Raw genomic sequence first — 10,748 nt, forward strand, 5'->3', positions numbered from 1 at the left:
TACTCTCATTTTTGTGTCCATGTTGCTATATGACTGAAATACGTAAAACAGACATTCACGAATAGTTGTTGATTTCATTTCAGTTAAAGGTAGAACCGTAGTTCATAATTTACTTTCAAAATTAATGTAAGCACTATATAACCGATTCGTTCATAAGGAGGACTTTATGGTTCTGTATGACCAGTATAGCCTCTCTTGTCGCGAAACCCAGTTACTTTTCACTCGAGGCTACTGCGTGCCAATTCAAAGTCCTTATTCATACTTCGTAAACCTGGAAACCTAACTTATTTTACAGGGTGGTTATTGTGACTTAGGAAGGTAGGACAACATCGACGCATGCAGATTGCATTAATTTTATTAGTACCTACTGTTATAAAGAAACCTACGACTTTCTGTTTACCTATTGGCGGGACTCCCTAACATGAAGAATTCTACGCTGTAAGCAAGGCTCGAACCCACATCGGTAAGAGGCAAGTAATTTGAAGTCAGAGTCCTTACCCACACGGCCTCGGAGGCCGTTCGCTTAATACTAGTTGTTATGCTTCGACTTCTGTCTTTAAGCAAACTGTTATTGCACTGACTTTATATAGGTCTTATACTTTTAACAATATTCAGGAAAACGTTTATTTAGTTGGAAATGTATTAATTGTGCTTCAAACGTATAAAGCAGTTACACATGAAATTGGGAGTAAACGTTTTAAGCGAGAAATTTCATTTTGATTTGGGATAGAATATTTCAATCATTTTCAAACATTGCAATATCAAAAGAAGGGCATTCGTTATGGCCATGTCCTTGACTAAATCATTATAGTTTTAAACAGATTATTTGGGAAGGATGTGTCTACGACGTAATTTATTTTGGTTATTGATACTACCGCTTCTCATGTTCTCACATGTACTATGAATGTTTTGTATGTCGGTGCGCATTGGAGCTTGAATTGTTAAAATGTACTAGGCGCAAAACATGATCTTGCTGTTACTATTATAAAATTAGCATAAGAGATACTTCTCGACTTATATTCAAATTCATAGGCACAAAGTTATATTTAAAATAAAAATGTTTCTTTGATAGAACTAGACATATTGATTACATTATCAGTTACGTTTGGCAAGATCAAGGTCTGTATTCTTGGCAGGTATATACGTCACGTTGTCACATAATATACGTGCATTTCACTAGACGTTGCCCAGGAAAATCATGCATTGTGTCATAACGATATTATTATAGGCGATTTCTAATTTATGAACAATGCAACACTCGATAAATAATAAGATATCGTTAATAAAAAACACATTAATTTCCGACAGATACAACATGCACAATTATCTTTAAAGTGCTTTTATCTGAAAAACAACACTTTAATCGTAATCACAACGCCTTTTGTTTCTGACTTAAATCATTTTTACGTATCTTGTTTAACGTGTTTATGATAGGACTTAAGTTTTTTACTTAGACATAAGCTGAAATCACCACAAACTTAAGTAAAATCCTCAACTTAAGTCAAAACGTATACTAAAGGTGCTTTATGAATACGGCCCCAGGTGTGTTTGAAGTATGTTTTGGAAGCTTGTGTCTCCTTTCCCTATCCTACGTCCTTACAAACACTTTGTTGGTATACTCTGCCTATCCCATAATTAGATGAAAACTACGGATATTTTGACACTTGAGCCGCGCCATGGGAAAACCAACATAGTGCATTTGCGATCAGCATGTATCAAGACCAGACTGCGCGGATGCTGTTCGCTAACGGTTTCTCTAATTGCAATAGGGTTTGAAAGCGAACAGCATGGATCCTGACCAGACTGCGCGGATGCACAGGCTGGTCTGGATCCATGCTGGTTGCAAACGCACTATGTTGGTTTTCTCATGGCACGGCTCATTTGTAGGATTTAGTTTAATGAATAGCTAAGGTCTTTGTCAATAAAACATATTATAGTAGATATGAAGTGTAAATGTAAAGTTTTCCAAATATTTTATGTCACTAAAAACAAAGTTTATAATACTAACGTTTCTAAAAGAGTTGTGGAAATATTGTAAATTTATAGAATTAGAACACACTAAATGAAAATGACTTGCACATCTGAAGACAAAAGGCAACACCAGGCTTCGTCTTTCGTCAAATCTAAATTATAACATAACCGTACGGATATCTATTCTCCTTAAGTTATTTTAGTTGGAATAAAAGTCCTTTATTATTATTTTCTGTCAAGTTGTTGTATTTTGTTGTGTTACATTGTTTTTACAATTTCTTCTCACATAAATTTTAAACACATTTTGTTTTCTGACATTCAAAATTGTATATCCAAACGCTACATTCAATTAAATGCGTAAATTAAAATGGTTTTATTCTATACCGGATACATTATATCGAAATATATACCGAAATAGAATATGTGTAGTTTAAACTAGCGTTATGATATAACAGTATACTCTATGTCAGCAATCAAGGCCCTAAGAGGGGTAAACAATTGAAACAACACCTGTAAGGAAGTTCTTTTACAGCCTGAAAGTTTCAAGGGTAAAAAAGTAAGTAACGCAAAACAATTGTAAGGTAATGGCAAGTGGCTACAGTCCCATTACTAAAATACTATTATCATTGAAAAATTTAAACTTGTTAAGCATAAAAGCATATCAAAATTGTAGAATCTGCATAACGAATCCTCAATGACCAGAATACTATAGTACGTGTGATCATGTTGAAGACAGTTCTTCCGATGAACGCGGTACACTTCCACGTCGGAAATAGGATATTTGATTGTTCATGTGTAAATTGAAATATCTCTGAATGACACCAGTTGCAATATTATCTGCAAGTGGCAATGCGACGAGGGAAAGTGTAAGATATAGTATTCATGAGTGAAAGATCTTGCATGTAAAACAAACAAATTTTCTTTTTATTTCATGTTTTGATAAAATTTACTAATTTATAGTTTCTTTCCAGCGTAAACTATATTTGATATTTTTCACTGTGAAAATACCAGATATATTTCACTCTAATATTTCAATAATTCACCGAAAACATGTAGTAATGTGCTTTATCCATGCTTTATGGTGTTCATTATGGTATTACTGACAATTAGTATGAATTACTGACAATACTGACAATTAATTCTTGCAATTAATAAATGAAGCAGTCAATTTAAGGACTGATTTATTCTTTTTAGAAGGACATTCTGAACTGAATGTGTGCGAAAATGATGCAATATACGCTTTTCCGGAGCGTCTGTTTATGTTTTGCAATTTAGTATATGGTAGCCAGGAACTTCTAAAGAAAGAACTTGTGGTCTTTCAGGACAAGATTTATGGTTCGTGTACAACATAATTATTACTAAGATTTCTCTGTCAAAATGATTATATTGTCTTTTCTGCAGTACAAAATTAAAAAAGTGTTTTATTTTGCTTAAATGTTCAAAGATTGCTGAGTGTATGAAAATTGCATGATTTATTAAATATTGTCAGACAAATTTCCTGGATAGTTGTCTCCCCTTACAGTACAGAGACCTCTGACATCACAAATATTTTATCAAGAATTTTATAGATCGTTTATTTTATCACTTTTTGTTATATTATTTCGAGTGTTTTAAGAGATTTAAAGCTAATGTGGGTGATTAAATGAAAAAAAAATATAATTAAAAATAAGAAAATAGTATTTGAATTTATTTTCAAAGGGCATTTGTGACGGTAGTGATTACTGCAGCACTACGGGAAATAATCGCTTCTGTGAGCTTGATATTAAGCGTATTCGTAACTATTGTGTACGCTAAAATGTTCGTTATCTGTATACATCATGAAGTTTTATTTTCATATATAAATCATGTTTCGCTTCGCTGGCTAAAGTAATAAAATATGTTTATTCTGTGGTATACATTTAAAAACCTTATTCAAAATGTCAAAAGAGGAGTTTAGATATTTTAACTCGATCAAATGGTTAAATATCCTATATTATACTATGATAAACACGTGCAAATCTGGATTAAACTTTTAAGGTAATTTAATTTCATTTTTAAATCAATGAAACAATCGTACGAAAATAAGAATTTCAGAGCACTTTGCTGATGAATAGTTTATCATTTAATTTTAATCTAAGGTCCGTTTTCGTCTACATTTCAAATCAGATACTTTAAATTCTTTTTCAATTTGCTTTAGCACTGCTTATTGTAGATTTTACTAAGCTCTTCGTAGCTGTAGAAGTCACGCGCATGTAAGGTAAAACCTATGCTAATTTAAAAGCATAGAGCAAAATTAACGTCTACGTCTACATTTCAGACTTAAAACTTTGTTGACATCTAAGGTGGCCGAGACCCATGTTCTCGTGATCTAGTGGAAACACTCTTGACTGTCAATCCAAATCTCCGTGGTTCGAGTCCTGACTCAAGCCATGGTAATTTCTGAGATACTCTTGAGTGTCTTCCATCTTACTTAGAGACCAGTACTGATTCTTCCTAGGTAAGACGGCTCTCTCTCTCTCTCTCCCTCCCACTCCCCCCCCCCCCCCCCCCCCCTCTCTCTCTCTCTTTCTCTCCTACATCATGCACTCTACTATTTATCTTCACAAACAAGCAATATGGGCTTAATAAATCTGTAACCACCTTACCGATAATAAACTACCAAGCTAACCAAATACTTTGCTAATAATGACCAGAAACTTGCGAACTGTTGAATTTGCCCATTGTTATTGTTCTGTACACAATGTCAGCTTTTATATCAAATATGTTAACTATATACATCTTGCTTAACGATCTAATAAGACTAATTTGAGCTTGCAAAACAGTAGTGTAGTTCATTTTTGAATTTAGGAATGTATAAAACGTTAAATTTCATGTTTTCAGAGGTTTGTTGAATATAAGGGTAAATGTTATTTATAACTTTTCACTGTTACGGAACTACACGTGATCGTGAAATAATATGAAGTATATATAAACTAATATTTTTCCAAAAGATAGATAAAAATATATGAATATATGAATACATATAGAATCATAATGCTATGCGTTTCATCACATTAAAATGCAAAAGAAATCTAAAAATTCCAGAGAGTTATTTAATTTATTCCAATATAAACAATATGCCGTCATGACTTTGCGTGTTGTGCTGCCCTATGTTGCACGGGGTATCCTGGTGAAACGCATGAAAGTCATTAATAAAAAGGAAGGTTTTTTTTCTTTTTTCCAAAAACTGTAAAAATTACCTTTAGGACTTCCCTTTCAAAGGATGGTCAGTGGTCCATCTAATTCATGACAACGTTTAAGCTCTTTACCTCTTATATACACACTCAATCAGACCGAGTCTGCAATTATGTTGCTTGGTTGTGCTCTATGTTTCCAAAGTCTCTTTTCACAGATTTTATTAACTATCACAGTAAGCAGTCTTAAAGTGCCGTGTGGCGGCTGTAGCTGTAAAAAGTCTCGCCTCCCCGTACATGGACTTAGTGTTGTTATAGTTTCTTGTCTATTCTGGGCGTGAGGGGTGTCACACATATTACTTTCGTTACCTCTCATGAACAGACCCGATCAAACCGAGTCTGCTATAATGCTATTTGGTCACGCTGTATGCTTCCAAACACCTTTTCAGAAATAAAGTTGTGATTGAAATATCAGCAAGTCAATAGTATGTCTTTAAACATGGTGGCACAGACGAGAACCGTTTTTTGCGGGTCAAAATAATATAATTTCAAAAAACGTAACATCGCTATAAAAGATTTTGAAAATAAAAATTAAAATGTGATAAAAGGTGATGAAGCAAGAAACACAAGTTAAAAGACATATATATGTAAGTTTTTAATTCGATTTCGATCTTACCACTGCATCTCGGATTTTTGTGTTATTTTTAAGATATCAACTGTGTATAATTTTGTTATATTTCAGAAAGAATGTGTCACGTAATACACCACTTTCTTTTCTTCGTAGTCTTAATATGTAAGTCTGATACAACGATTGGAGTTGTGTTTAATCAAAATGGAGATTGTGTAATTGACGAACATTCAGTTATATGTAGGAGCAGCCTACCACAAGTGCTGCCAGAGAATATCACAGAAGTAACAGTAACTGATTTCTTACACGATAACATCATTAATGAAACGTTCGAACATAACAGCTGGGAGTCCGTCACTTATCTGGATATTAACATTAATTACAACGTAAGCATTCGACTCCATGATTATAACTTCTATGCTCTAAGGAATATAAAAATGCTCGGAATACATTCCACCAAATTGACTTTTAATGGGAATACATATATTTTCAGTGGACTTCCGAAACTACAGACTTTGAATCTGCTGTCATGCTTTTTACCTCATGACTGTAGAACTGTTGATTAATTTGGAAACACTTAATAGCTTAGACACATTAATATTTGACCAGTTTGCAACAACAAATACACGACAGATAATTTTGGATAATGCATTTTTTGAAATGACCAGTAAATTGAAAATAAGAAAGTTAAGCCTAAGTGGGTGTAACTTATTAGCAAAGGGTCCCTTCAATGTAACAAATCTTTCATTTTCTTTGTCCGTCGTCGACGTTCCAAATACGACCTTAATAGCCAATCTTGATTCTTCAGACATTAAGCAAATATTCAATCCTATAGCATCAAAACTACAAATTTTAAACATTTCTCACATACCTTCGAGATTTTACGAAATTGATTATGAATTATTTGCTAGGCCATTAATACATCCTCAGTGCAATGAAAGTTTCTATGAATTGACTTATTACTATATTCATAAACTTGAGCGTCTAGAAATGAATAATTTTCTTTCTAGAATGTTAAATAATACTGTCATTGATCTGTCAGACTGCAGTATGAATCTAAAGTCTTGGCATTTAAGATCAAATAATATATCTTAATGCAACTGTATTGTTACCAAAGAAATTGCAATTATTTGAAATTGACTTATCTCTAAATGACCTGGAATATTTATCTCCCTTTGTTTTAGGGTCTGTCTTATCATTAGAAAAACTCCATCTTGGTCACAATAAGTTGTCGCTCATGGCCTCCTTTATAGAATTCGAAAATTTATTCAGTACTCAAAAACCTGAGGTACCTTGATCAATCAAACAATCAATTAAGCTGGCTCCCTAAAACAATATTTGCTAATACATTGAACTTGACGTTTTTGGATTTATCTAATAATCGGTTATCGTCTATCAGTTTTGAAATAACACAATTTAATAAACTACATTTCCTCAATATGGAAAATAATCAGATACACTACCTTGGTGGTGCTAATTTCAGAAATTTTATTTTGTTTTTACAAAAACAACCTATACAAACAAACATAAGCTTTCTAAACAACCCCATAATTTGCAGTTGTGAATCGGTAACTTTTATTTCATGGCTATCCTCTTATGTTAGAACAAGTAACCAACAAAGTTATGATTGTTCGGTCGAGGGCAAACTGGTTCCAGTTGATAAAAACGCTATTGACGTATCACAGTTCTTGTGTACACGTTCAACAATAGTCATAGCTTCAGTATCAACAGCGATAGCAACTCTCTGTATCATATCTGTAGTGACGGCAGCTGTTATATACAGAAAGCGAAAACAAAGAAACGCACGAAATAAAGCCAGTTTTCTTGAGAATTTTAAAAATGGATTGTTACAACAGAAGTTTTTATGATTTTTATCCTATTCAAGTGAAGACGAAGGAAATGATATATGTGATGTTTATGAACATTTAAGTGAAGCATTCAAAGAAAACACTGGAATAGAGCGGGAAGTTATCTGTTTAGAAAATAAACATTTTAATCTAGGATTTCCAATTGTAGACGAAATACTCAGGTGTATATCAGAGTGTTGCGTCGTCGTTTTCATTGTTTCGAACAATTTCTGTGAAAGCCGCTGATGTCAAATGGAACAACGAGAAGCCTATAAGCTTAACAAACCAATTATACTTATTTGCAAAGAGGAAATCGACTTATCACTGGTGCAACCTTTGATGTCTAAGATATTCCGACTTTATACCAGAGCCAAACTCGTCACCAAAGAAGACGGCCAGAAGGAAACTGTGCCAGTCTACCAGCAACTCTCTAGTTCTATTTTAAAACTTGCTACTACTCACTCTGAAATGTAATTATTTAACAGCAAGTGTTTATTCTATATTTATACATAGAGGGGTATGTATCTAACTAAATGAACAGCATATTTAGCGATAGCGTATTCTATTTGTGGAACCAAATACACTGTCATTTACAGGTTTAACGGTGATTGCTTCTTTTTGAGTGGTTCTAGCATGGACTTATCGTTATGTATTATTGCTTGTTTTTCTCGTGTATTGTATGACATATTTGCTTGATTGGTATCATGAGTAATCCTTTCAGTCATATGGTTTAATTGGTGAGATAGGAGGGAATGGACTATTCTGCAAAAAATCACTGTACAAAAAATAATTATCACAGTTTTCATTTTGGGATTGAGTATTAAGAAGATCAAAAATAATTACAGTACATACATGTAACAAAATTGGTACGTGACAGTTCAGATGGAAACATCCTCAATCATTGACGGAATGTGTGGTAAAGCAGCCAGATATCATAGTTACATGGCAATTTGTATTTTGCTATAGATCATATATGTTTTCTATCAGATTTGTAAGTGAAAATGTGAGTACTTAGCTTTTGACATTTTTGTCAGTGATTTCCTCTTTACGTTACAGTGCGCATGTTCTATGAGCCACGCCCCTAGTTACTTTGCATCCCTCGGGATGCGGAATGAAGATATAATAACGCGGGAGTAACTTCTCGAAATTTATGGTTCTGGATCAGTTTCGGGACAGATTTTCATTCCGACTACGGTTAATACGTATTTAAATGACATTTCAAAATATTTTCTTATTCTATAAATGTCATTTATGCACTAGTTTGACGTCCCTCGGGAGTGTAATAAAGCCATAAAAAAAATGAGAATACACTAGTAGTATAAAGCTTTGACGTCGACGTCATTTTATAGTATCGAGAGGACGTTGGTCATAATTGTTTCTTGATTATATAGTAAAGAAAGAAGTAGACTTTTTAATGTTTCGATCGGAAGCTATCATGTGATAAAAAGAATATTACATTTGATGACTTTCCACCATTTGAATTTGTTAAACTCGTTGAATAAAATTGATAAAATGCTCGACAGGGCCTCGCATTTTATTATTTTATTCAACTCGTTTAATAAATTCAATATGAAAAGACACTCATATAATATCCTCTATGTATGTAAAGTATTTCCATCTATGGGCAGGAACTTCCGTCCAGTAAACCAATGTGGAAAAAAACCTACAAAAAGTCTGCATTAAAAGCCTGTGTTTTTTCTCGCTATAATTAATCAAGTGGTTTGCTAATTGTTTTATAACTTTTTTTGTAATAATTATTCATGTTTAATATTCAATTCATTATCCTAATTACATATGCATGCAAAGTACGTGAACAATTAAGATCATTACACGTACATTATCGGTGTCTATTTTGTAAAATAATGCTGTTCCAGGAGGGAGGCTATACAATCAAATCTACAAAAAATACTATTTGCAATCATAAAACGTACCACTCATACTAATAAAACACTCGATTTTCCATTTTATTGATTTGATTTGATTTTGTTGGGTTTTTAACGTCGCAACGACAAAATTATAAGTCATATGGCGACTTTCCAGCTTTGATGGTGGAGGAAGACCCCAGGTGCCCCTCCGTGTATTATTTCATCACGGGCGGACATCTTGGTAGAACCACTGACCTTCCATAAACCAGCTGGATAGCTTCCTCACATGAAGAATTCAGCTCCCCGCGTAAGGCTCGAACCCATATCGATGAGAGGCAAGTGATTTGAAGTCAACCACTCGGCCACGGAGGCCCCCTCCACTTTATTGGGTTTGCTATTATTTTGCTTGTTGCACTCTATGCTCAAACGGTTCTTATTACCAATAAACGTCTCCCTGTACCTGGACGCAGTAATTTTATCATTCCTGCTCTATATGGACTTGCTATGAAGTTTGTAAAGACCTTTCCTTTTCTTGAACAGTATTTACGTCAGATTTGGGAATAAAATTTTCAGACAAGTAATGGATTTTCCCATTGAAACAAATTGTGCACCCTTTGTCGCATATTTGTTTTTATATTGCTATGAAATAGATTTTATGTAGAGCCTTTCTCCTGATACGCAGGCAGACATTGTTACTATACTTAATAATGCATCATGCTATCTGGATGATATTCTTAATATGTATAATCCATTTTTTGCTCATTTGGTGGATACTATCTATCCCCGGGAGCTCCAATGAGATAAAACTAATAATTCGGATACTACTGCTTCATTTCTAGATTTACATGTCTCTACTTACGACAATACATAACAATTTATGTCAAGAGGATTCATTGTAATTTTAGTATTGTATTCCCCTATTTGTTTGACATGTATCCAAGAAAACATGGTATGGGATCTATATTTCACAATTACTTCTGTTTGCCAGAGCGTGCAGTCATGTTTAGGATTTCAATGAACGTAATCAATACATTACTAATAAGCTTTTTCAGCAAGGCTACCGTTACTATAAATTACGTAAATACTTTACTATTGTTATTCAGATTTATTTTTACAATACAGAGAAAATTCATAGATAGGTATATCAAAACCCGATTTATATGGGGATGTGGTTTACACCCCCCCCCCCTATGTCCGCCTTTTGGTCAAGGCCAATATTCCAAATGTATTTAGTAAAGTTATTAAAACGTATAACTCCCCCCAAAGAGATTATGATCAAGCCGTT

This window comes from Mercenaria mercenaria, chromosome 3 (genome assembly GCF_021730395.1).
Source record: "Mercenaria mercenaria strain notata chromosome 3, MADL_Memer_1, whole genome shotgun sequence".
Lineage (NCBI taxonomy): Eukaryota > Metazoa > Mollusca > Bivalvia > Venerida > Veneridae > Mercenaria > Mercenaria mercenaria.